Source organism: Apus apus, chromosome 2, assembly GCF_020740795.1.
Source record: "Apus apus isolate bApuApu2 chromosome 2, bApuApu2.pri.cur, whole genome shotgun sequence".
NCBI lineage: Eukaryota > Metazoa > Chordata > Aves > Apodiformes > Apodidae > Apus > Apus apus.
The window spans coordinates 30,013,777-30,040,164 of NC_067283.1; the positions used below are offsets into that span (position 1 = coordinate 30,013,777).

The window sequence follows — 26,388 nt, forward strand, 5'->3', positions numbered from 1 at the left end:
CCCACGGTCACTCAGGTGTTTAAAAAATATAACGGGTTAGATTCAACCAGGAGGCTCAGGGAGCCAACCAACACTCTGCCCATGGTTTCCTCTTCAGTGTGGAGCCAGGAGACCCCTAGGCAGGCCCCATCAACAGTTTGCACCACTGCTCTGCTCTGTCCTCTCTCTTCTAGATTATGTCCAACTGGGAATGAATATAGCGTCTTGTTACTGAAGTTATTGCTTTAAGAATCACCACCATTGACAAGTCAGTAAAAATCCCTGCCTGTGTCTTATTCTAACCACACACATTTGTAAGAAAAAAAGACCTATATATTGCTATATAAAGTTGTCCTAGCAATTATTTTAATTAAGTGATTAAGAATGGGCACAGTATTATCTTCCATATTTTATTAGAATGTACAGTAGTAGTCCAATGCTTACAAAGATTTACATTTGTGTTGGAATAATATCCATGAATTGGGAATTAAAAAGCTCACTCAAACGTGCCTTCTCACAGTGGGCCAAATAAAGCAAAGTTGTTCAACAAGGGACTTCTGTGTTAGAGACCTTGAAAATAATGACTTAACAGTATGCTAACTTGTTGAAAAGAATCTCATCAGAGGTCTGTCCAGCTACGACGTGTTATGGATTTACTTTGGACTGAGCCAATGGGCTGAGGTATGCCATCGAGATGAAGGAATACAACTTGAAAGATATATATGTCTGTTTTAAGTAGGAATGTTCATTCATTAGCTCACTGCTTCATTCACTAAGCTGTGCACAAACTGCTGCACAAATGAATGATTCAATACAGATGCCTTTAATCCACCACATAGCAGTAAGCACAGAGCAAGGCACTTGCCATCATGACTCTCCCGGTGAGACAAGGAAGCAATTTCTTCATGGCTGCACTGGGAGGCAGAAGCCTTGAAATGGAAGAATATGGGCTACACTGGGCAAAGTATTCTTTAAACAAAAGTGATCTATACATTCATATGCTGACAATCCTCCCTCACATACTGAATGTTGCAAATTTATTTTGGGGGAACACGGGTTAGAAGAGATTAGTAGGTTCAAGGTCCAGGCTGAGTAAAACTCTCCAGAACAGGAGCTCCAGGGGCCACTGAAATAAATATGCACACTTTCATAGTGCAGTGTATGCTAAAGTGGGTCATACAGTTTATTTCCAGATGTTCCCACCCTGATCGTACTTTTTCATTATACAGATGAAATCCTTAAAATTTTGTGTATGTGGTCAAATCTGTTTAGAAAGGAGCAAAACCTGTGCAGAATAATTCACCAGGATTTAAAACAGAACAAGCAAACCAACAAACAACCACATAGTGCCTGTATTTAGAACTGAAATGACTAAATTTTCACTGTTATTAAAAAAAATTATCAAAGTTTACAGAAAGCAGGTTTTTTTCCCCTGGAAGCTTTCCAAGCTTAAGAAATATTCTAAGTAGAGGAGAAAGTTTAACCAATACCAATCACTGGGAGAAGAAGCATAAGAGGAAACAAAGAAAAGACCAAGCAATAGAAATGATAAAAGCTCCCAGGTAAATAATTGTGAAGTGGTTGCTTATTTGAAGAAGCTTTGAATTTTAACACTATCTTGATGCCATAAAGTGTCTGTAACTAAGACTGTCAAGAAGTCATTTTGGTAAACAGCCCAAGGAGGACATGTGTGTTTAAATATAAACAGGAATATATGCTCAACATGAAGCAGAGCATAAAAACATATATGTTTTGGTCACTAAGGAGAGGTCTGCCTGTTACAATATGAATGAAAGAACAGTGTATTAGATAACATTATATATGGACTTGAGCCAACAGAGTTGCATTTTGGCCCATATGTATAGAACACAAAATATACTGCATATTTGAATCTATAGGCCTTCCCAAAGGTTACTAGATTGCACTAGAAGACTTACATTTCTTAAATTAATGCACGTGCCACTGCTGCTATGAAGCATATTCTGATCAAAGACCTTAACGCTTTCTCTTAGGGAAAAATAAACCAAACAACAACAAACAAAAGAAGTCTTAATGACTCTAGCCTTTCCTTGCAAAATATTGTAGCCATTAATACACCCGTTTAACAATGGACTAGAATGAAGTGCCAGTGGAGAACTTGATTTAAGGAGGACAAAAGACCATAAACACACATGTGGTGTATTTGTATACTTTTTTCAGTCAGACCCATCTGCACTCCAGCTCTTTTTAGAATAGCTAAAGAAAAACTCTCTTTGCCTCCTGGGCACATACAACAACCATATATCAAATCCAGTATGTTTGCAGTGGTCACTGTGTTTGATTTGCAGGCTTTAAATTTAATTAAGACTCATCAGTACAAATTACAAAGCAAATCAGACAAAACTGTACCTAGCAAAAATTACTATAATTGGACAAAGCAAGGGAGTTAGAGGTAGGCTCGGTATCAGAAATATGGTCTTTTAATTGTCAGCTATGCATTAAAAATTGGTCAGCCTTTCTTTGGTTATTTAAAATAATTTTCCATTTCCACTGTATTTTTTATTATAATGGTGGTATTCAGATTACATATGTGCTCTCTTTTTTACCAGAGCATAATTTAGTTACTTTTTCCTGACTGATTTTATAGCCAGGAGATACCTTTTGGTCTTCTAACTTGACCTGCTAGAGAAATTAAAGAACAAGATCCATCAATTTCTGCATCAGCCATAATATCTGCTCTAGACTGGGTGTCTTTCTGAGAGATATGTTACAGTTCAATTTAAGAACCGCAACAGATGGAAAATCCAGCACATTGTTCCGTTGGAATTTTTTCCAAATATTAATTACTATCACTTGATATTTGTGCTCTGTTTCCAGGTCAGAATTGTTAAAATTAAATTTCCAGTAGTTCCATCTGTGTTATTAACTGGGTGATGATGAAGTATCACAAAACAATTTTAAATTAACAATCATTATAAAAGACTTTTTACCTAAACAGAACTGGTCAAAGAACATCTTTCCCCTGAAAGATCTTACTGACTTTGATAAAATCTCCTAATCTTGAGTAAATTAAGCCTCTTCAGAGTCTCAATATAAGGCACATTTCACAGACCTCATGCCTCTGTTGTAATTTTCTTCTGAGCTCATTCCAGTTTGTCAATGTCCTCTCAAAGCTTAAATGTTAGAACTGGAGAGAGTATTCGAGGAATGTTTTCACTAATGACACACACAGAAGGAGTATCACCCTCTCCGTCTGTATTTCCTTACTTAGACATGAAAGCATTGCATCTGACATTTTAATCTTGGCATCATTCTGAGAGCTTACTTTCCAATTATTATTTTATTATTTTATAGAGTACATGCTCTAGAGGATTCAGTTCCCCAATAATAAATGTTAGTAAATTCTTTATTCTTTGGCCTCGGCTTTGGCCATGTAAAAATAGCACGTGTTATTGAATATATTTCAATGAGCACTCCAGATTAGCTCATTCCTCCTACATCATTAATTGTTTGTCAAATGATTTTGTCACCTGTAATTTTTGCTATTGATGATTTTATATTTTTCAGACTTTGCTAAAGATACTGAATGGCACTGGAGAAAGAACAGGTCTTCATAGGACCACACTAGAAACATTTTTCCCTACATGACTACTCTACATATATACTTATTTCTTTACTGTCTCCTTTTTTAGTTAGTCCTTTGTATGATGCTCAACAGATTTTTAATTTAAAAACTTAGCATTAAGTCTTCTGCAATTTACTCACTATTTTGTACTTTAAAAATTATTAGTACACTGGAAAAAAACCCCTACCTTAGTTTGCATCAAGGTTATTATCTGACCCTGCTATAAAAAAAAAAAAAAAAAAAAAAAAGTAGCAATATTTTTTCAGCATTATTTCTATCTACTGTTGGGGCAGAAAATACTATTCACTATCTTCAAGGTAGAATTAGATCTTCCTGTCTTTTTCTAGAAAAAACAGCTGTGTATGAGCACATCTGCCTTTTGCACATCATGATTCATGTTTTTACTATTCTTGCTGAGTACTGGATTTAAACCATCAGTAGGATCTCTATACATTGAAACTATTATTTCTTATTCTCCTCCATCTATAGAGCTTTTCAAAGATAATTTCAACTTCCTGTATCAATTGTCCATATTTCCTTGGAGTCAGTTTTAAACTCAGTGCTATTACTCCTGATTTTAGTTTCGTGTATTTATATGGCTGCCTTCATTTTCTTCTCAATCAATAGTTTATTTTTAGGCTGAAGATATTCTTTAAGTATTGGGAAGTAGTGTGTCTTTTGACACTGAATTTATCAAATCTGAATTGTATTTCATGTTTTCATGTTTATGTGTTTCCTGCCACATAATCTTGCTCACAGTTTTTCTCAGCCTTGGGAAACCAGTTTTTTAAAAGATGAAATACATACATTACTAGTAAATTATTGCCAAGGCAGATATTGGCAAACTACATAGATATTTCTGATGGGAAAAAAATAACAATCTCTTTCTTCCCTTCCCCAAAATACACATCAGAATAAGTCTAACTGTAGAAACATTCTCAGTTGTTGGGGTTTCTTTACTCAACAAATTAAATTAATAAAGTTTTGTTCAGTTTTTGAACAAACATCTAGCAGTTTAATTCATTGCTTGCACTGATTTGTCCTATGTCAACATTAAATGCAAGATCATTTAGCCTGCTCTCACTCATGTGATCTGGAAAATGTCCTTTATTCTCTCTGTAACTCAATTTCCCAGAAGGAAAATTGAAATAACAGTTTTCTAATAGCAAGAGATACTATATACATATGCACAAAAGTATGCAATGACTGGGAAAGTATGCTGAGAAAAGTATGTAAGTATCTCTGATTAAAAATCAAAACCACTAAGTGGATCTGTATCCATCATAAGGTTAAGAGCAGAAACATCCTAAAATTGCATCTAGTCTTCTTTTTTTATTTATATTTTGGAAACTACAGTTTGGAAAGGACAGTTGTGTCTCTCCTCCATTTCAGAAGTTCTGAACTTCTTAAATTCAAAAGTAAATATTGCATGTGCATGCATACAGCCAATAGTCCTAAGGATTTTTAAAATTTACTTTCCTTCTCTATGAAAATCTCAAAAACTGGAAAACTGGATAAATATATTCTACAGGCTTTTTAAAGGATGAATTAGCAGCACTGTAATTCATTTAGGCATCAGTGGATTCTCTGACTTTGCAGTGAGTGTCAGAAAAAGGAAGCTTGGAGTTTGTTGTCTGGATGTTTAATTTAACCAAAGCATGTGTTAAAGAGTCCATCTAGATAGATATGTGACAACCTTGCTAAATAGCCTGAAGAGCAGAACGTGCTGCTTCCAAAATCAACAGTGAACTGGGATTAGATTCTCCCAGAATTAATGGCGCAGAAACCATTTATGTGCTTATTAAAAATAAGACCTAATCACTTGAGGCCAAGCTCATACTGCCTCTTGGAGATTCACCAGTGGAACTGGAAAGAAAATAGAGACACATCCTTTACAGAATCACAGAAAAATTGTGAATGTAAATGTGAAATACTGTCTGCCATAACCTTCAAATTCTCAATTTTGTAGCTGAATTCATAAAGCAAGTTTGTCTTTATATGCTTAATTAAAGTGTACATAAGACAAAGAGTAACTGTTTTACCCAGGCCACCAAAACACTTCCTCTTCTGCTACTCCAGAAGTGACTTTTGTGATGATGTCTAATTTCTTTTTTTTTTTCCTTTAGAAAGAGAGAGCATTTAGGGAAACACCTGTCACATAAGCATTTCAGTTTTTAAAGGAAGATTTTGTCTTATTTCCTACCAATTGGCACATATTTTAATTCCAATCAGAATATGTAACTCTATAAAGTACACAAAGTTCAAACTCCAGACCCAAACATCTTAGACCCTAGCATCTGATCCAGATTTCAAATGCTGAAGTACTAGAGTTTCCATTCCACCTTGAGGTTCTGTGCAACAAAGAATCTAGAACTTCAGTGTACACAGCTTTTGTGTACGTGTGTGTACATAAACATAACCAATTTTCACATGGTTAAATGAAAATGAGCTTATAGAATCAGTAACTTGGTTACTTCACTTATATGAAGTGAAATGTCTTCACTTAAAAATTTGCCTTTTTGGCTGAGAATACCTTATTAATTTTAGTTCACTAAAACATAACGTGGCTGTAAATTGACCCATTTTGAGCAGCTTTACTTAAACTGGTGTTATGTTTTCAGTACAAAAGACTGATAACTTGATAGCTCCCCAGGGTTTGCTGGTTAAGTACAGAGTTGATACTACAAATTATTTTTCTGGAAATCCCAGCAGTAATATTATAGATGAGATACTGGTATTTGGAGATATATTCAATGATTAAGTTACAGTGTGGCTATCTTCAAACATACAGCACCATTCACTAACGTGTAATTTTATTCATTTTCAGGTCCCTTTAATCTTATGAAAATGGAACTCTAAAACCTAACGAAAACAGCAGTTCAGATGTATTCCTTGGGCCAAGCCAAAACCAGACTGCATTCTGTCATCCTTACTCACAGTGAACAGTAAGTTACTCTGTAAATAGTCCTTATGATTTCAATATGAATAAAGGTCACCCAACTTGATGCTTAGGGATTGCATGATAATTTTTCATCTGCAGTTCTCAACATTTTTAGAAAGCATGCATAACTCATTCATTCTTATTTCACAGTTGGGAAGCTGATGTAAAGTTAGATCAAATGAGTTATCCTATATTGTTCAACACATCAAAGGGAGCCAAGAACAGAATCTCCTTTCTTTTTCTGACCAGATTTCAATAGAACAGGGTAGCATTCTATCAGCATTTCTTCCTGGTTATTTGCCATTTCCAAAAAGCTACATTTTGAAGAAAACAGAGGCCTCCCCTATCTCTTTTTACTGCTGTTATTTCCTAGCCCATCAATGGATGCAAACAAAGATACTCTCTAATCACGACAAACTCTTATTCCAAATGCAGAAGAAAAATATTACCACAGGTAGCAAATCTGTGAATCTGAATGATTTAAGACCTTCATGCAGATTAATGGAGGGTTTTATTCTATTTCCCAGAATTTATGTGTTTGTTTTCTCATAATAAAGGAAGTTTCTAGCTTCTGGTTGTGAAGATAGCCTTGAAAATGTAAACCAACATACTTTCATCTTGTAGAGTCCTCATCCTTACCAGCTAAAACAATAGCATCAAGCAAAGTTAACTTCCCCCATTCATCTTGCTGGAGTGTCAGCCTTGATGCATAAACATGCACACTTAAGTACCAACATTGTTAACCAGTTTATTGCTTATTATCTGATTAGAAATAACTAGTCAGCAGAATTAGACAGTGGCTGGATGTTTGTGATGTTCTTGACAAGCTATCACTTGAAAATATTTAATATACTATTGATAGGAAAACAGAGAGCAATCCAATTACTTTAGGATCTATTTTACTAAAAGCAAGTCTATGTGCAACGTTGCACACTTAAGTTTTGGAATGCTTTTTAAACACTTCCTTCTTCTGCATATCTAAAAATTTCCTAAACAGTGATTCTTAAGATTTTCTCACCTACTCTCTGTCTGCCCTGTCAGAGAATTCACTTCACTTGACTTCACTCCATATATGTGTACAACTTCTTTGAGAGAATGCTAAGGAAGAATTGGCCCAAAAGCACATGGAGACTAATTTATTCTGAACTGATTGAAACAATCAAGCAGAAATTATAAAAAACACAATAACACCATCTTTACAGTATTGCAAGGATGAGGGAGGACACAATGGGACCACAAGAAACCTGCTCTCTCTTCTAAAACATCCTCAGTTATTATACATCATATTTTCTCTCAAGAAAGAAAAACACACATTACTGATTGCTTCTGCAATGCTATCTGCATACATTCTACAGCTGAAGAAACTGAGGCATTAACCTGAAGAGGTCATTCAGCAGCAGAGCAATGGTAGAGACAGGAAAAGATGTAAAGTCCCAAGACAGCTCTCAGTTTATTAAATCACTCTGCCTCTGGCCAGGTGGCATCTTAAGCATGCACTGAAAACTCTGTTAACAGCTGCTGGGGAAAAAAGCTTATCTGCCCTCTGCCCCCTTACCTTGCATATCTGAATGACAGCATGAAACCATAGCCACAGCAACAAACAGAAAGGCAAAATCTTACCTTTGCTACTAGAATGTAAGCAATGCTGTTATCCTTGCTTCACCAAGCTGCCAGAGGGTAAGGCTGGTGTAGGAAACCAGCCTCTTCAACAGAAACACTTCATAAAGTCCCCAAACAATGAAAATGGAGTGTAACAGGAACAAAAAAAAAAAAAATGTATCACTGATTCCTCTCAGTGTTGTTCTTTATACTTTGGTTTTGACCAGGAGCAATGTAACTTAATTCATACAGACCACAAGTACCTGACTCCTAGAAGTCTATCATGTCTCCCACTAGGGATTTTCCTTTTCTTCTTACCTGCATTCATTTGCTGGACATAATTTATTGTCAGTTTTTCTCAAGCTTTTTTTCTGCCTATATGTCCCTTCCTCTGCCTCTTTCCTGAAGCCTCTTTCAGACCAGCTTTTTTAAACCAGATATGTAGGTAAACACCTAATAACTTAAAAAATGAGAAGGTGGGATGTATTGCTTACATAACGACAGTGAAAACACTTAGAGTGGGTGGGTATTTTTAAGAATAAAACTGTATTTTCTGATGTAATTCTGAAAGAATGCTTAAGCTCCTGTGTTTATTGAGCGATACTTGGCAAACACTCATTAAACAGCCAACACGACAGCACTAAATTAAAGTTCATGCGGCTTTAAATAATTGGAAGCCTTTAAAAATATAAAATTCAAAAACTGTATCTACTTTCCCCGGCAAGTGCTTACCTATTGCACAAGGATTCTTTCTAGCTATTTTTATTTAGAAGGCACTTTTCACTTTCAAAGCAGTTATTTTGTCACTGCAGTTATGTTTAGGTACATCAAGAAGGATGCATAGGCCGCAGAATAAATTAAGAGCATGAACCAAGGCAGGAGAAGATACCAGGCAGGCAGTGGTCCCAAGCTGCTCACATGCTGATCTTCAAGACAGCACATGTGGGTGCCACATGAGCAGGTGAAACCGTGATTCTACATGTGTGGAAAGGAGGATAATAATTAAACAATCAGATGTGCTAAGTGCATCATGCTGGGACATCGCTATATTTCAGATGGGTTGTGAGGTTTGAAACCAAAGCCCTAACTTGGGAAGTGGCCAAGTTGCAGCTGTAATCATTAAGATTTTCTGCGTGGCCCCTGGAGAGCCACGGTGCGAGTCTTGTCCCCACACACTCCCCAGTAGCATGCCAGACACGTCGCAGCCTAAGGTGAGCATTCGACATCTTTCAGCTGCTAAGACACTATGATTTTCGCTCAGGATATACTCCAAGGCTCCTCTCCCTGCGTGCCTCTACATACTGAAGCACTTGGAGACCGTTTGCAAGGTTCCTTGATACTGTCTGATCCCAGGCACAGTGACTTGCCCCTTGCAGTGGGGCAAGCTTGGCGGGACAAGGCCGGGGCTGGGGGCTGACGCCATGGACGAGGATGAGGATGGAGCTGGGATGAGGAGAGACCGGGACTGGAACCGGGGCTGGAATCAAGGTTGAGGCTGGGGCCAGGCCAGGGGCCAGGGCTGATGCTGGGGCTGAGCTCTGCCCTCTGCTGCGTGCACAGCCTCCAGAGCGGCACTGACACAGCCCTGGGGCAGCGGCGGTGGAGGGGCGCGGGCAGCCCCAGCAAAGTGTCTTTTCAGTCTGGTTTTAATTGTACCTACTACAATAGCTCCAAATACTAATGCACAGGAGTAGTTACAGCCTGCCCTCAAGGGTTTTATGAGCCATTGAAAGCTTTCATTGCCCTTCAGTATGGCTTTCTGCACCCTGATTTGTCTTTCCTTCTCCATTTTGGGTGACAGTATATGCTTGAGTGTTGTTTTAACTGTAATGTGATAGATTATTTTACTACTACTACTACTACTAGTAGCAGTACTACTACTACATTTCTTTTGAGGTAGAGGCTATACTGTGTGGAGAACATGTATTTAGTCTTTGCACCGTAACTGAACTGTTCCCCTGAACTGTATGGAAATACTACACCAAATAGCCATGCATTTGTTCAGCTGGTTCTGGCCCTTTTTAAAGCAAAACCTTGGTAGTTTCTCAAGAAGAGCTACAGCAGGGGTCACAGAGGGCACTCGCCCCTCCGTTCCCGGGCCCTGACCTGAGGAGCACCATGGGGCCCTCTTGTTTCTCCTGTCCAACACACACACAGGGCTGCTGAAGGGACCTGTACGGCTGCACGGTCATGTCAACATGCAGCTGTGTGTTTCCATACGGTGTTTCCACTCGCAAAAGTTTGAAATTAAAACAAACAAACCCACCCTCATGTGTACTGAAAGTCACAGCTCACACCATAGGCCTCAGCCTCTGGGACCGCTCCTCCTTCCACTGCTGCCACTGGCAGTTTTGTGGCTTCCCTAAGTTGCTTGTCTTAAACGTCTGTTTCCCTTTCCACCAGGTCTGAGGCATCTGTGTTTTAAATTATAAGCTCTTCTGGGTGAGGATGATGTCTGTCTACACACTTGTAGAGTGTATAGCACAACAGCCCTGATCTCTTGCATAACTTCTAAGACCTATGAGCACCACTAGCAGTAAATGCACATGGGAGAGTATTTTACTCCATTGTCTCCAGCTGAATACAAAGCAACAGAGAGCTTTGCCCGTTGTGAGAGAAATCTTGCCTCGCATGAGCCCAAGCTATTTCACAGACCACCTGCCTTTTCTTAACCATGTGTAGAATTGACTACTAGGAATCCCAACGTGTTTTATATGTTATTAATAAAGTTAACATTTCTATTAAATACTACTCCCTTCTGGGATTCTCACCCAACCTTGAGCATAATAATCAAGAAAAAAACTTTCTGTCACATTATTAAATGTTCAGTTGCAACAGTATAGAAGACTCTTGTTAGCATAATGCCACATTGGCACCTTTCCAGTATAGGAAATTTTTTCCATAGGTTGTTGGGTTGCTTTTATTCAAGTCAATTTATTGCAAAACAGTTGCTTTCTGTAATATCACAGATTTATCCAGAGTTTACAATGCAATCATTGCTCCTTGCTATTGGAAAAGATTTATTTAGTCAGTTTTGGCCTTCATGCCAGAAGGCTGAATGCCAAATCATTACAGTATATCTGGTGTTCTGTTGTCAGAAAATATGATCTAGCATTAAGATACTATTCAGAGACTCTAAAAGCCAGAGAAAATAATTGTGGTAAATCAAAACCTCATAAATACTTTATAAAGTTGTTTTTAATGTCTGTCCTCATGTGTGACAAAAAAGTACCAGTTAGCATGCAACAAGAATACATGAGTTTTGAGGCTTCATTTCCTATATCGTCTAAGTTTTAAAAGAATATTAAAAGCTATCCCATAAAGATAGTTGTCACATTATATTTTCTGGTACTACTGCATTTTAATAAGCCAAAAACCAGCAAACTGCTTCTGTAGACTTAATTCCAAATTACCTATTTTTTTTTCTTAAAATACAAAACAAAATGAAACACACACATACAAAAAAACCCAAAAACAAACAACAACCAAAAAACCCCACTGAGAGGCTAAGAAACATATATATAGCTGTAAAGCTGAGGCTACAACAGTGCAAGCACATGCACAGGCAACGCTCAATGTGGTTAAAGAAAAGCACATGCGAAAGACTTAGGAGCAGCTGGCCCCAAATTTTGGCCTCAAGACACCATGTGAAATTGAACATATGTGTGGACTAGGTTTGACTCCCTTCAGATGCTTCTGGAACACAATAATATCTCACTGGGTAAGAAAGCTGTTCTGTCTTCCAAGCTACCTATGCCAATAACTTTTTATTTCTCCACCAAAAAATGCAGAACAATTTTCCTGTGTAGCTGCACATCAGTGTGACAGATAACAGTGATTGCCAGAAGCTCAGAGATGGCGGTGTATCTGGAATGGATATTAAATTGAGTCTGTCTAGAGACATGGGAAGCATGAAGGAGCAACAGCCAGAATAATGAACTCAAGAAAAGATCATGTCCAGATCTTGCTCTGTAAATATTCTACTTACTTATTTTTGGAGCCCCAGAAATCTATCAATAATTTACCTTTCAATGTTGTAAAATTACATAACCAGGGAATCTGCTACCTCACATCATTTGGCTTAAAAATCAGAAGCAGTTAACCAATGCAATATGGAGAGGTGCTTTTTACAAAGAGGAAACCACAGAGGCCAGGAGGGAACACTGGGTTGAGAAAAAGGGCTGAGCTTGGAGGTAGCACTGGACCTGATCTAACTCAGTTGCCTCTGAGCAGTTTAAACCATGGCCACATTCCAGAGGAAAACAGAACCTATTTATACATCACTGGTGGAAGAAACTGACGGCTATGAAACCTTGCAAGCTCTGATGCTCATTATAAGCTATAGAAATAATAGCATTTTTGCACAGCTAGGTTTATTTTTCTTGCTGGTGAGAGAGGAGACTGATCTGCATGTTCTGAGGTGATCAATTACTTTATGGTCCTGGCTCAAAGATTTTCATAAATGCAGTGTTGAGCACTTTCTGAATATTAGGCAATTTTGACAGTGTTTCATGTTGAATACTCAGAACCTGACAATATTCAGTTTAGTTAATTTTGAAAATTCTGGCTGTCATATGGACCTGTTTATGTTAAGAGTAGAGAGGGCATCTCATCAAGAAACCCAAAAAGAGGAAGAGGTAATCTGGGAAACACCATATACAGTGAGTCTAATGATACCCTCCCATGTGCTTTGTGGATAAGTCAGCCCCTCTGCTGACTCTGCAATGACAGTCTCATTGTTAAAAATCTCCCAGAAGTAGTGAGCCTTAACAAATCTGGAATCAAACACCGAAGTTCTCCAAGAGCTTGGTTTTGAATTGAATATTCTAGTGTAGCAGACTGCAAGTATAATTACAAGTGGATTACTCCCAATTTAACAGGACTGTGGAATAAGAACTCTTCATTTCGACGCTGTCTTCAACAGTCCTGTATTTTGTTAGGATCTTTGTTTCATTGAAGATATTCTTACTAAGCATCTTGTGAATATTTCATTTTGTCTATGTAATTCAAAGTGTGACTTCATGTCACATTTCGGTACACTGCTCAGTCTTAATCGGAAGAAAGAATTTTACTCTCTCAGTTGATTGTTGTTCTGTGATGATTTCACAATGGCATTCATTTGTATAGTGTTGCAGTCAGCTACCAATTATGATAATAACCCTGAAAGTTCAGGGGAAATGACCACCCTCATTCTTACTCAGACGTAACAGAAATACAGACAGAGCTAGAGCTGGCAGATCAATTTCAGACATGTAGGAATGATTTTTTAAGACAGTCTATCACAGAAAGTACTCTATAGCTTCTAAAATCACAGTTCCCCATTCAATTTAGCTTCAGTTTTGAGCATTGAGTAGTTCCGCAGCTTGGCCCTCCATAACCTCTGCCCCAGACACCCAGAAAGCAAAGAGCACACAGTTTCTGACTGCCTTTGAGAAGCCAGTTTTAATAGAGTTGCCTGGCACCACCTCCCAAGAAGCAGAGATGGGAAGAGAACCCAAATCATGAGGGCACCATGGAGCTGCTGTACATGCAAGATGGTATTTCTACCTTCTGCAGTTCCTGACTTATTCAGCACATCTCCCAGCCTCTGCAACAAGCAGGAAGGACTCACACATTGCTACAAAATCCTGATTCACTGCTTAATTACTTCACCCTGTACATTGACATTTTCTCCTGCTAAAATAGTAGATAAACATGTAAGCAAAGTCTTTTACAATCAAAGATGCCGAAAGTATTCAGGTTATCTCTGTGCTCCATGGGGAATTCTGCAGTTAAGAAACATGGAAGTTGCCCTGCAAATCTATATAAAAAAGAAAGCTCTCTGAAGTTGATCTGTTTGTTTTGATTTAAGCTTTTAAAACTGTTTGTAGGTTTTAATATTGTATCTAATTCAAAATAAGAAACAAATGACAAGAAATATCAAAGCACTTCATTCTGAAAATGGGGAAGCAAAACCATGCAACAGCATCAAAGCACCTTTTCCTCCCCTGCCACCAAAGGAAATCTTTGAAATAAGCAGATATTACTATAAATTATCTGCAGCCTCAGTTCTAATACAACCAACATTTTGAAAAGTTCATATGAAAATATTTTTATGTTGCTTCTGTATGTATTTTCTCTTAAAAATGCAAAGCAGAAAATCAGAAAAAACCCCCGACAGCTGGTATAATATTTTCAACCTTATGATTAAGAACAGGGTTTGAACACTGAGATCTTTTGCAGACTTCAGCCACCGGGAGTTGGTGAGGGAGCTAACAGCCATAGGAACATTTGTGTTGGGGTTTTGTTGGCTGTCAAAGAAGAAATGGTGACACTCAGGAGTTCAAGACTCAGTCAAGACCCTGGAAGAAAGAATTGGCTCACAAAACAGAAAAACAACCAAACAGCCAAACAAAAACTGAACCAAATCAAATCAAAACAAAAGCAACAACAAAACAACAAAAACCCACAACAAGCTTGCCTTCCCATAAGGCTTCATTCCTTCATCTTGCTGCTTTGTCATGTTGTTCTGTTCTTTTATCTGAGTTCCGTCCCTGACTTTGAGGAATCTCTGACATCCTACAAAGTTATAGTGGAAGACAGTGGTCTTATGTCTGAGCACAATCGCTGTTCTTGATGATGAGCAGAAATCCAGTATTATTCCTGAATACATCCTGCTCTGTTGTCTCCACCAAAAGCAGGCATCAAGTCTAGCTCAGTACATTTTCAGAGGGCATATATTGAAAATACATACTTTAATTTATTCAAGACTGGTGTTGCTAATGGTGTTCACACTAAGAATACAACATCCCAGTCACAGTAGTTACTAAAACATTAGGAAAATAAATGAGATTTCCCATTTTACTCTCTAGGAACCCAAAAAACCAACATGAATTCTTGATACCTGAAGGTGGTACCATCCTACAGGTCAAGTTCAAGTAGCAAAGTTTGCATAACACCTGCATAAAAGTAAAAATATATTTCTTAACCTCTGTCCCTAACTTAGAAACTGTGAGCAAAATTCATTAATTATTCTACATTTCTTGTTCTTTCATCTCACCCAGTCAATGAGAAATCCTAGGATGAACAGAAACTTCCATAGTATTATAGTCTATAGGTATTCCTACTTAGTAATGATTTTTTGCTGGTTTCTTCAGAACCCACAATTTCCTTTTGGCGTTCCCTTAAAATACTATTTGACTTGAGAACTATTTTGTCTTTAGAAAGAATTAAGATCAAGTTCAATGAGCCCACTATAGACTGAATATTTGCAACTGTGTGTGCATTTTTATTCCACTGTATACTTTCTTCTGGCACAGCACACAGCAAATGGGCTCCAAGTGTAAAAGGCAAATCTGTGTTTCACATCCTCTGTGAAAAAAATCCATAATTTATATATATTAATATATTGGCTAATTGTCAATGTCAAAGGCATTTTTTCTAGTGCTGTGAAAGCTTCTAGTTTGAGAAAATCACTATTCATGCTAAAGCTCTAGGTGTTAAGCCTTAGAAAATAGTTATAATCTTGTCAATCTGCATACAAAATTCACAATTGTATAATTCAGATTCTAGCTGTGAGGAAGCCAGTGTTTGCCCACAAGGATATCTGTTGTTCCTTAAGCCAAAGTCCTGTTTAGGACAAAAGACAATAGTCAACAAACACATTGTACAAAAGTATCTTTATTTTCTGCCCAGACCTTGTATAATCAGAAGTTTCCCATGGGCAGAATTGTACTTTTAACTGCTTTTCATCCAATTTTCGTGTTTAAAACTCTCTTTCATGACAACTGTCCATGTTCAGTGAATTATTTAATTTTTTATAAAGAATATTAGAAGAATCAAGGGGAAAAAAAGTGGCAAAACCTGCCCTAAGCAAGAATTGTCATGATGCACTGTAATTGTACTCTGGCACTTTGGCAGGCAATAAGGAGGATATACATACTGAGACAAGGCACAGTAAAGACTGCTCGACTTGCAGCAGTGCACCTGGCCCCAGGTTTTCAGACAGCACCATTTAATCTCTGCACCCTTCCTTGCTCACCAAACAGATATGGCGTAGCCAGGTATTCTAGCCCACAGGTGGAAATGGAGACACAAGATAATGATGACATTCTCCAAGGAATTAATGCAAAACAGATTACATTTAAACATTCTATTTGTTTTGTGCCACAGGAGGAAATAATAAGATAAGGACCAAATTACAAAATTCCCACCTGAGGGAATTCCTAGTTTCTGTTGAAGTCGTCTTTTTTGAGTTTTGAGTGTTTTACAAAAGCTTACAGGAAATGCTGCTGCTGATAAAAATTGCTTTTAGTTGTTAGTTATCAGTTAATATTTCACAGAGGGGGTCAATAGATGCAGAATGAAGAGAGAATGAAAAAAAGGGGGAAAGACATTTTCAATGAACTCTAATACTTTTTTGATTTCAGCTGACAGTATTGAAGCACTTATGTAATTTTATGCGAGATGTGGTAAGATTATTATTATCATACTTTGTTTTGGTCAGATTCTTAATTTTTAACCTCAGAAAAAAAGCTGCAACATCCGTCCAAACACAATGCTCTCAGTCCAGAAGAAAAATGAGCACTAACACAGTAGGTGGTCTTCCCACTGAATCACAATTGATGCCTACACCATCTGGGTTTTCCTTGGAGGCCTCCTATCCAAGAACTGACAAGACCCAACCTTACTTAATTTATGAGACAAGATCTTAGCCAATGATGATATGAATGCAAGCATGTATAGTAGCATTTGTGAGGTGTGCAAACACTATATGAAACAACTGGTGCGTAAGTGAAGTTTTTTAGTCTTATAACACCCTTCTGGAATTCTGTGTCAGTGAACTTTCATGGCCTATTCAGTTTACACAGTATTTGCCTGGGAAAAGTACCCAGTAAAGAAAGTAAGGTTCCATTTTTGCTGGAAAATATACAAAAACTTTATTTACTACACATGGATTATATTTTGAAACTCCAGTATGTGCCCAGTTTTTTTCCTCCTGTAGAATATCCAAAAAGCAGTAGTCAAGTGGTGGCGTAGTTGCCTACAAAAAGTGAGTTAAAGTATTAGAAAGAGTTTATGCATAAATTAAGCAAAAAAAATTGTATCCAAAATCTTAATATTATTATGTACATTAACATTTTACTGCAATTTAATTTTATCCTGTTGAAAATTTACCAGAAAAAATGTCTATCCATGTTTAAAGGCCTTTAAAGAATAATACTTTTAAAAAACCCAGAAACAATGTGTATAGAAGAACCTACATTACAAAGAGAGGTATATAGGTATGAAGAACTATTATTTATAACTGAGAGCAGCAGCCTTTTCAAATCTGTGAACAGTACAGCTGACTCACAAATACCCCATATAACTCAGAAGGAAACTGATATATTTAATGATTCATAATTTCTCACCGAAACTAGAAAGGTAGGGGAAAATCAAGTTCAGAAGTTCATATCCAGGTTTAATACAAACCAAGTTGAATTATGAGTCACTATAGTTCTGACTTTCTACTCACTCATTAATTTTTCATGGTACCAAAATTTTTTCTTCCTACCCTTTTATAGTTAGTAATTTGGCTACTTTCCCATAGAAGCATTTTTCTACTAACCTAAATATTACTCACCGGTTTCTTATTTTTAGTTCCTCTTTGTTATTTTCTCATTTAAATTATTTTTTTTTTTTTACCCTCCTTTTTAATAAAAAGATGCACTTTGCAGACTTTCACAGTTCCCTAGAATATGCAATAAACTAGATGAAACTTTAGAGCCAATGTCCAGCAATAATAGGCAAGTTTTCACTTAATTTCCTCTTAAAATCAGAAATATATCTGGCTTATCTAGACCCAGACACAGGATAAAGACTTCAGGCAATCAACTTAGGAACACTAGCTTTGCATAGAGACAATAGAAGAAAGATTCTGTAGTTTCTACAGCTTCATGATAAGAAGACTTCCCTGCAGTTGAACCAGGCCTCAAATTTTGAGAAATAGCTGTAATACCTGCTAGTTGAGTGGTGCTAGGGATTACATTAAAGACTAGACCTAACAACTGGGAATCTCCATGAGCAGCACTGCCAGCTGTTCCTGGGCAGCTACTCTCAAACATGCCCTCTTGAGCCCAGCTGCCTGGTCAGCATGGGTTTATGAAAGGCAGGCCCTGCTTGACTAACTTGATCTCCTTCTATGCCAAGCTGACCGGGTGAGGAACAGGCTGTGAATGTTGTTTACCAGGACTTGTAGCAAAGTGGGTGTTGGTCTCTTCTCACAAATAACAAGAAATAATACAAGAGGAAATGGCCTCATGTTGTACCAGGGGAGGTCTAGATTGGATATTAGAAGAAAACTTTTCACTGAAAGGGTTACCAAATACTGGAATAGGCTGCCCATGGAGGTGGTTGAATCACCATCCCTGGAGGTGCTTATTAGACATGTTGATGTGGTGTTTAGGGACATAGTTTAGCACTGGACTCAGTAGAGTTAGGTCAGTGATTGGACTCAATGATCTTAAAGGTCTTCTCTAACCTAAATGATTCTCTGATTCTTTATATATCAAGCTGGACACTTCATCCTACAGTCAGCAGATCACAAGGATATTAGAGACACATTTAAATTTGAGATTTCGTACATGAGTTTTATCCAGGTCTAACTCATCCACTTTTCCTTATTAATGCCACAGATAGTTGTCTCTTCTGTTACATACTCAGTTATTTCCAAAACTGTTTTCAATTATTTGGATTGTCCTGTTTCAGTTCCTGCAGTCTACTACAAATCCTAAGCAGCCTTCTTAAATTCGTAAACAGCTATTAAGAATTCAGGTACTTACTGGTTTGAGAAGAAAAGTCCCAAACAAGCAAAAGTCTGTGTGCTCATTGCTAGCAGATGTCACTGGACATTTTGTTTCTGACTGACATAGGTGCTGACAAAATGCAAGTTCAACTTAAGAATCCAGTTAAGGGGAATAGTATAGGGTAAATAATATTTAAAAGAAATAAAGCAGTGTTAATTCCAGCACACCTTGTATTTTAAATGCTAATCTTTAAAGTATTATTTCTCTCTGCATTTGTACAAGAAAGCAGCTAAGAACTACAGGTAGAGTTATGACTTCTTGCAAAGGTACCATGAGTTGCATTATTTAAAAGTCATTGGGATAGAAAGCAAAATTTTACTCCTCTCTAGTATTTTCTTTAGGTAATATTACAGAATTGTCACGATTGGAAGAAATCTCTAAGATCACCAAGTCAAACAGTCAATAACCCACAAATAAAATTTAAAGAAAAACAACAAACAAAACAAACAAAATACCCCAAACAAAACCGTTTACTAGAGCATATGCCTCATCTACGTAGTTTTTAAATACCTCCAGGGATGGTGAGTCCTGGGCAGCCTGTTCCAGCGCCTGACTACTCTTTCAGTAAAGAAAATGTTCATAATATCTAGCCTAAACCTCCCCTGGTGTAATTTCAGGACATTTCTTCTAGTCTTACTGTTACTTACTTGAGAGAAGAGACCGACACCCACCTCCCTACAGCCACTGTCCAGGTAGCTGTAGAGGTCAATGAAGTGTGTTCTCAGCCTCCTCTTCTCCAAACTAAACAATCCCAATTCCCTCAGCCTCTCCTCACAGGACTTGTTTTCCAGCTCCTTCACCAGCTCAGATGTAAATTGTCTAGCCATTTTTAAGCCAAGACTTGCAAACACACAGCTAAAGACTATCCAAATTTAATCATACATTTTCAGGAAGAGTTCTGAGCAGGAAGGCTGCTCTGTCATTCAGAAAGGAAAGCTATAGATAAATATGGTGTTCACCTTTTCATTTGCAGGTACACAACAGGGTAAGGAAAGAGCGTTTTGAAAAACACAAGTTTGTTTTAACATGAAAGTCAAATGCAGCTCCTGTTACTGAAAATACATCTCTGATTTACGGGTATCGTAGCTATGTTGCACAGAGTTGCATTATGTAAATGCATATTCCTTCCTTTTGCTTCAGTCCCAGGCTGATTCAGACATATGGTTTGCAGAATTCTTGCAACTGTCTCATTTTTGGCACTTCAAATACAGGAAGCAATACGTTATTTGTATATTCTGTTAGGGACTAATACAATACAAAGCCCACTGAAACAGCTCAACTTTGGATCATACCCTTCAATTCTCTCCTGACTAGTCTACATTGTTTCCTGAAAAGGCATCACTTAGACTTTTTTGTAAAGTTTGATTTTGTAGTTTGATTGCTGCTATACTGTTTATTACCAGTCTTAAGGCTTTTCCTGCATTGTTCTGCGTTTACCCTGAAATTTTTTCCATCACCTCTGTGTTAGACTCCAGACCTGATCTCAGTGAAGACAACAGGAATCTTTCCATTACTTCATGACAAACAGTTTAGATTGGAAACCAGCTCAGTTCTCCAGGGTGAGAAGTGAATTGTACGACTTCAACCAGAGAGGCTCCAGTCTGGATCAGGACACTTGGCTATCCCAACCACACCCCAGTTTCTGAGCACTTGTATGAAAGCTACAGATATGCTGTATCAGCATGTTAGGCAGCAGTGCTTGTAAGGACAAGACATAAAATATGTTTCTCTGATTCAGTGTCAACAATACTTATATGTCATTTCCAGTTACATTTTGTTCTAATATGGCTTAAATTTGTGTCATTTAATCACAATTTTATTTTTACTCTCTTTGCATTTCAGGCCCAGTAAATTTGCCTTCTTAAAAATCTGATTGATCTCAGAGAGCACAGCAGTACTACATATTGCACCTTACTCTTTTTAAGCAGTGCCCTTGGTCATTAATTTACCCTTCGTAAAAGGACACTTTTTTTTTTTCCAGTTCTGTCTTCCAAGATCTACAGTAAGGTCTTTTCTTCTAGGAAGAAAACAGGTTAATAAATAATCCACAGTCTGAGGTTTATTGGCCTTTTTTGTCATTCACCTCCAGTGGGAATTATAGCAAGGAACAGTTGCCCTTGTTAACCTGCAAACATTTTTCACTCAGTTAGGTCATTGCCTCTGGCTCAAGGGTCCAATTTTCCTTTCATTCATTAAGCACATTGGGAAGCGGAGTTCCTAACCCTTTCCAGTCTAAATGTGGAACAATCACATCCCCTCACAATCAAGTGCCAATGTGCTGGGACCTTTACGTTTCACTGTGATCTCTTAGTGACGCAAGTTTTTAACAATTGAAGGATATTAAGTCAAAAAAGTTGTTTTCTAATTGGAGGAGCTCAGGGGATTTCAGATAATGAGCTCTTATAAACTGGAAGCTGGTACATGTGCCTTTCCAATTATTTTTGTTTAAAATCAGGCAGAAGGGCACTGCTAACCTCAGAAAGTGGATTCCAGAAGTTCTGCCTAGGAATTTGGGCCATGAAGTGTAACAGTTGAGCAGGCATAAACCAGTATTACTCTGGGGAGATGAAATGACACAGTCTCATGTGTCATTTTACTGGATAGTGTAATAGCTAAAGAACAATGTAATTCCAGTTTTTAAAATGTGTATTTGGTATAGTTAATTCATGGTTTCCTTTTGGAGCATTCATAAAGAAAGGATGGAGATTGACTGTTTCCTTTTAGTAAAGACTTTCCTACAGAGTCTGGCTGCAGAGATGGATGAATGATGGATGCAATCTGGTAGTTAAGAGCTGAACATTTGAGTTCTTAATAAATAGATTTATCTGCACATCATTGCCCAAAATATTTAAAAACCTTATATCTGGTGTAAGTTAGCAGCAGTGTTTAAACGAGGTCAGGTCTACAAGATAAGCAATATAATTGGAGATTTTGTGAGGAAGAATAAATTTAAAATGGAAATGAAATAGCTAAAAAGGGAAACCTGTATAAAATTGCTTAGAAGAGGCTTTGAGATATCACAAAAGAAGACAACTGGGTGAGAGAAACGTGCATTATGAAAAAGAAGAACTTCAATTTCACATCTTCATCTGATTTCTACTCCAAGTGGTCATGAAAAAGTACAGGAAGGATTTCTCATGAGCCATATGTAATTATTTCATGGCATAGTGTGGAGGGGTAAACTGGAAAAGAAATGTAGCTAGAACATGAGATAAGCACAATATGAACCAGAATCTTGGCAATGGAGGACAAAGGGAAAGGGATGCAGACTGAAGACTGAGCAGAGGGAAACAATACACAAGGGTCCAGGATGTGTGGGATGCATGTAAATATCAACTCAGCTGCAGATGGAGGAAGAGAAAGGTTGATATTACCATTGACGTGAAACACAAAATAAGAAAAGAGCTGATGGTCAGAGGCTGGCAAAGAAAAGCTGCTGTGGATCTGTGAATTTTTGTCATTGAGTTTATTGTGGTCTGCCTAAAGATTCCCAGAAAAATTAGCAGATATGTCAGGGGAAGTAGAATATTATTCAATGGGGAGAGATAGAAAGAGAAATTTGGGAATTATGTCTTAGGCAATTGTTGAAGAAATTGGAACTAAGTCAAATTTTCAGGGAGGTTCCCAAAGAGAGGGAAAAGCAAAACTGGTGTTTTTCAAAAACACACACATCTAGCTTCCTTATTACTTGTACAACTTATGTGTCAAATGTCAACATTTTGTTATTTCTAAAAAAGGAGGGAAGAAACATGTTTTGTTTGAACCACGTGACTGCCTACACGCAGACAGCAGAAGTGAAGACTTCACCTAGAGAGTGTAGGGTAGTTGGACACACATTTTTGGGGGTTTTCTGAATAATTCCCAGTGAAGGCAGGCTGTTCAGCACTTCTTACACTCTCAGAAGCTCAGACCTAAGTTAGGCAGGAGGCTGGTCAGCAAGAGGTCAAGTCACAAAGATTCAGAAACAATTTTTTTCTTCAGTTGGCATTTTTAAAATTAAATTCTTAAAGTTTATATGCGTAAGTACATTTAAGTAGATAATCAGAAAGAGACATCTGTATCTGTATGGTCATAGAGATGTAATTCTCATCTGACATTACTGTGCCAGATACCAGCTAGATTCTGGAGCAGGCTGTAGTCTCCTGTTCAACTGTGTTTGCATCCAGCCCAGCAGAAGCATCCCCAGGTGAATCGGGAGCCAGAAGAAGCAGCTGGAGGATCCTCACTCCCACACTGCCTGTCCCATGGGGTCCAGGCAGACTTCCCCATGAGCTGGAGCTTCCAAAGGCTTCTAGACTATTACCGAACTATTACTAACTTCAGAACATTTTTATTTATTTTTTTTTTTTCTTCCAAACATTGAAGTCTTTCCCACAGTGGAATGAAAACAAAGCTCCTCAAATTTGTGTGTGGCAGATTTATACTGGAGGAACTTGATTGTCTCTCACATGGTGGTTGTTGCAAAAATCTGGGACATCAGAGTTTCTAACTCTTGCTCTGATACAAAAAATAGCTCTTCATCCATATTAAAAAAAAAAAAACACAAAAAAACAACAACAAAAAAAAACAACTGAGTGGGACCTGTTTCTTTTTTCCAACCTGGACCACAAATATGATTTCTCCTATATGTTGCCCCTCCAAAAGCAACAGAACAAACCTGACATATTTCTAAAAATGTTTATTTTTTACAAAACACTGTATTTTGGGGAAGCTCCTGTGCGGTGAAGTTTTTTAACTCCTCTACTCAAAACTCTTTGGAGTGTTTGAAGGCCACCATGTGGCCAATGCCATTTTCCAAAGTGTTCCCTCTGAGTACAGACTTCAAGTAAAGCCGTCTGAAGACAAGCACAATTTTGCAACAGTTAAACTAAATTTAGAAATATCCAGATACTCTGAAACAGAATTTATTTTTTCTGCCCAGTTCTAGTCATGCACATAAGTGTTACTGGAAGCTCAAGGGCCTTGGATAGAGGATAAACTGAGGGATAGAGAAAGAATGATGTTGCTGTCAACTGTCATCCCAAAACCTGTAATGCTGTTTTCAGTGTCAGCTGTTACTATAATTTTACTGCAAGTCTGTTGTTGTTTGGTGGTGTTCCTAAAAGCCCAGGTTCAGGAGTTTTGCAAAGACACTTGAATTTAAGTGTAATTTTCCCCTCTAAAATACATTTAGGTTTGCATTGACTGCAGTTTTAAATTAGTAGCCAAAATGCTCAACCATCACACAGTAAATGGAAAGACCTGTCTCTTCAATTTTTTTTAATTTTCTTTTTCTTTTTTTTTTTTCTTTTTTTTTTTTTAAGTTCATTAACTCTAAATCAGTTTGTTGGATTTCTGGAGCCCAGTTCATACTGTTTCAGTGCTCAGGTTTGGCAAGACTTGATTTTTTCGTTGCCCACACACAAGCTGGTATAAGCAAGTAAGGAAAAAGAGCTGAATACATCTAGTTGTATGATTCCATCAAACCTCTGTTTGCTGAGAGGAGAAGCGTTTTCGAAAGGCCTAAGAAACACTGAAAATCTTTTTGCCAGCTTAAAAAAAAAATAAAAATCTAACTTTCACCTCTCTATTCCAGGTCACACAGACTGAAATCATTTCTGAAATGGAGATTACACAGAGAAGAATGTCCTCAATTACATTTGTTAAAGCACTGAAATCCAAATGCAGGAGTGATTCTTTACATTAGAAGTCAATTTTACAAAACAAACTACATTCTTTGAGTGTATACGGTAATAACAGCAGATTGTTCAGGAAGAAACACTTGTAGGTTAAGCTCTTGTTCACATTGAGAAAGTATTTAAGAAACACTGTAAAAGCTGTTTACGCTTTCCATGTATTACACATAAATATTTGTTTATGGAGCAACTGTGTGGTGCTTTGCCTTTGTCAGCAACTGGAAATTGTTACTAATAACTACATTCAGGGTTATAAGTGCCATAACCCCTATCTGACTCCATGCAGTACTTTCCAAGAAATTGCAAAGTGAGAACTCTGGCCTGGGCTTCAAGGAAAACTTATGCTGAGATACACAGAAGTGTTCTGTGAGAAACTTAAGTGCTTTCCATACAGCCCATTAGCCCCACCTCCACAGCCATGTAGAGGACACTCTGTAGCTGTACACAAAGTTGTGGTTACAATGTTAGCCAGAAGTTTGAGCCCATTCTTAAAAGCAGACCTAACCCCTAGCATACACTACACTACCCCATCATTCTTCTCTTGTCTGTCACCCATTTCAAGCTTCTCCCTTCACTGAGGACCTACGTCCTTGAGCTAACCAGCTCTGTTGGCAGTACTGTCATATAAATACTCTCAAAGGCCCCAGACTTTATCCTCCCCTTACCTTTTCACATTTGATTCTCAGTTCACTGCAGTGACTGTTTAATTCTAATTAATACATGTCACACAACAAGGAGCAGAAAGTCTGAAGTGCATGCTTAAGACGTTAGCAATCACTTTAAAGACTAAAGTGTGGGCCAAAATGGAGCATAATCAGAAAAATTCCTTTCTCATATTCCAGATAACAATATCAGACTTAGGCAAGCTATTTGGATACTCACTCAAAGGCCTAATGAATTAGCATTTTTGTACAGTTTTAAGACACTAGGTCTTACTACATTAGCTTGCCAGGTGAAAGACCAGCAGTATGCAGAAACCTTATGCAGCAGGATAGACAAATGAGCTCAGGAAAGCATTCTGAGCATTCTCCTGTACAGTAAGGATCTGTTCTCCTTCAATAAGCAGTTCCCAGATTCCAGAATATATCCCAGAGAAATTAGTACAGTATTTGGTCCATTGTTAGCATACTACGCTTAGCAATCTCTAGCATAGAACAATACCCAGTGGATTTTGTGGGTTCAGCTTTCTACAAAACTATTTCTTCCCTTTGTACAAAAAGGGACAAAAAAGAAGAAAACATGTAGGCATGGGAAAGTAACTTAGGCAGGAAATAAGTCTGTATTCACATTTGTTATCCAGAAGAAAAATACATTTGAAAAAACCAAAACAACAACAACAACAAAACCCCCCAAAACAAATAAAAAATAAAAAGATACATACTTTAAAAGCTGAACATTTTAGCTTAATTTTAATTAGCATTTATTCAGAGTTCTACAGGAAAGAAGAATTAATGCTGTCTAACATATCTGGTGCTGGAAAGCCCTGAATATCCTCAAACCCATGTTGATTAAAGTAGGAGCTGGAAACTTGGGAACTGAAGGTCCTGCTCAATATTTTTATTTATTACTGTAATCTAGGCCACAATTTTATAATAGTTAAGTGAAGCATTAAGGTATTTGTATAATATAAAAATTCCTAGGAGAGGAATCCTGTGCAAAGAGTTGCTTTTAAGGATCTAGAAAAGATGCATCTCAGCTGCTCTAAGTCATTGTGTGCAGTCAGTATGCTTTATTGTAAGCTAGATCTTTCTCGTTCACGTCTCC

The 26,388-nt window shown here is 37.6% G+C and overlaps 1 long non-coding RNA gene across 2 annotated transcripts in view; it reads left to right on the plus strand.

The window, feature by feature from the left end:
* The window catches only part of LOC127381170 (uncharacterized), a 46,437-nt gene extending 21,415 nt beyond the window's left edge, over positions 1-25,022 (plus strand). For both annotated transcript variants that reach the window (XR_007888659.1, XR_007888660.1), the window contains exons 3-4: positions 6,411-6,528; positions 24,525-25,022. This is a non-coding gene — a long non-coding RNA (uncharacterized LOC127381170). The remainder of the gene's footprint in view (positions 1-6,410; positions 6,529-24,524) is intronic.
* Positions 25,023-26,388: the final 1,366 nt, after the last annotated feature.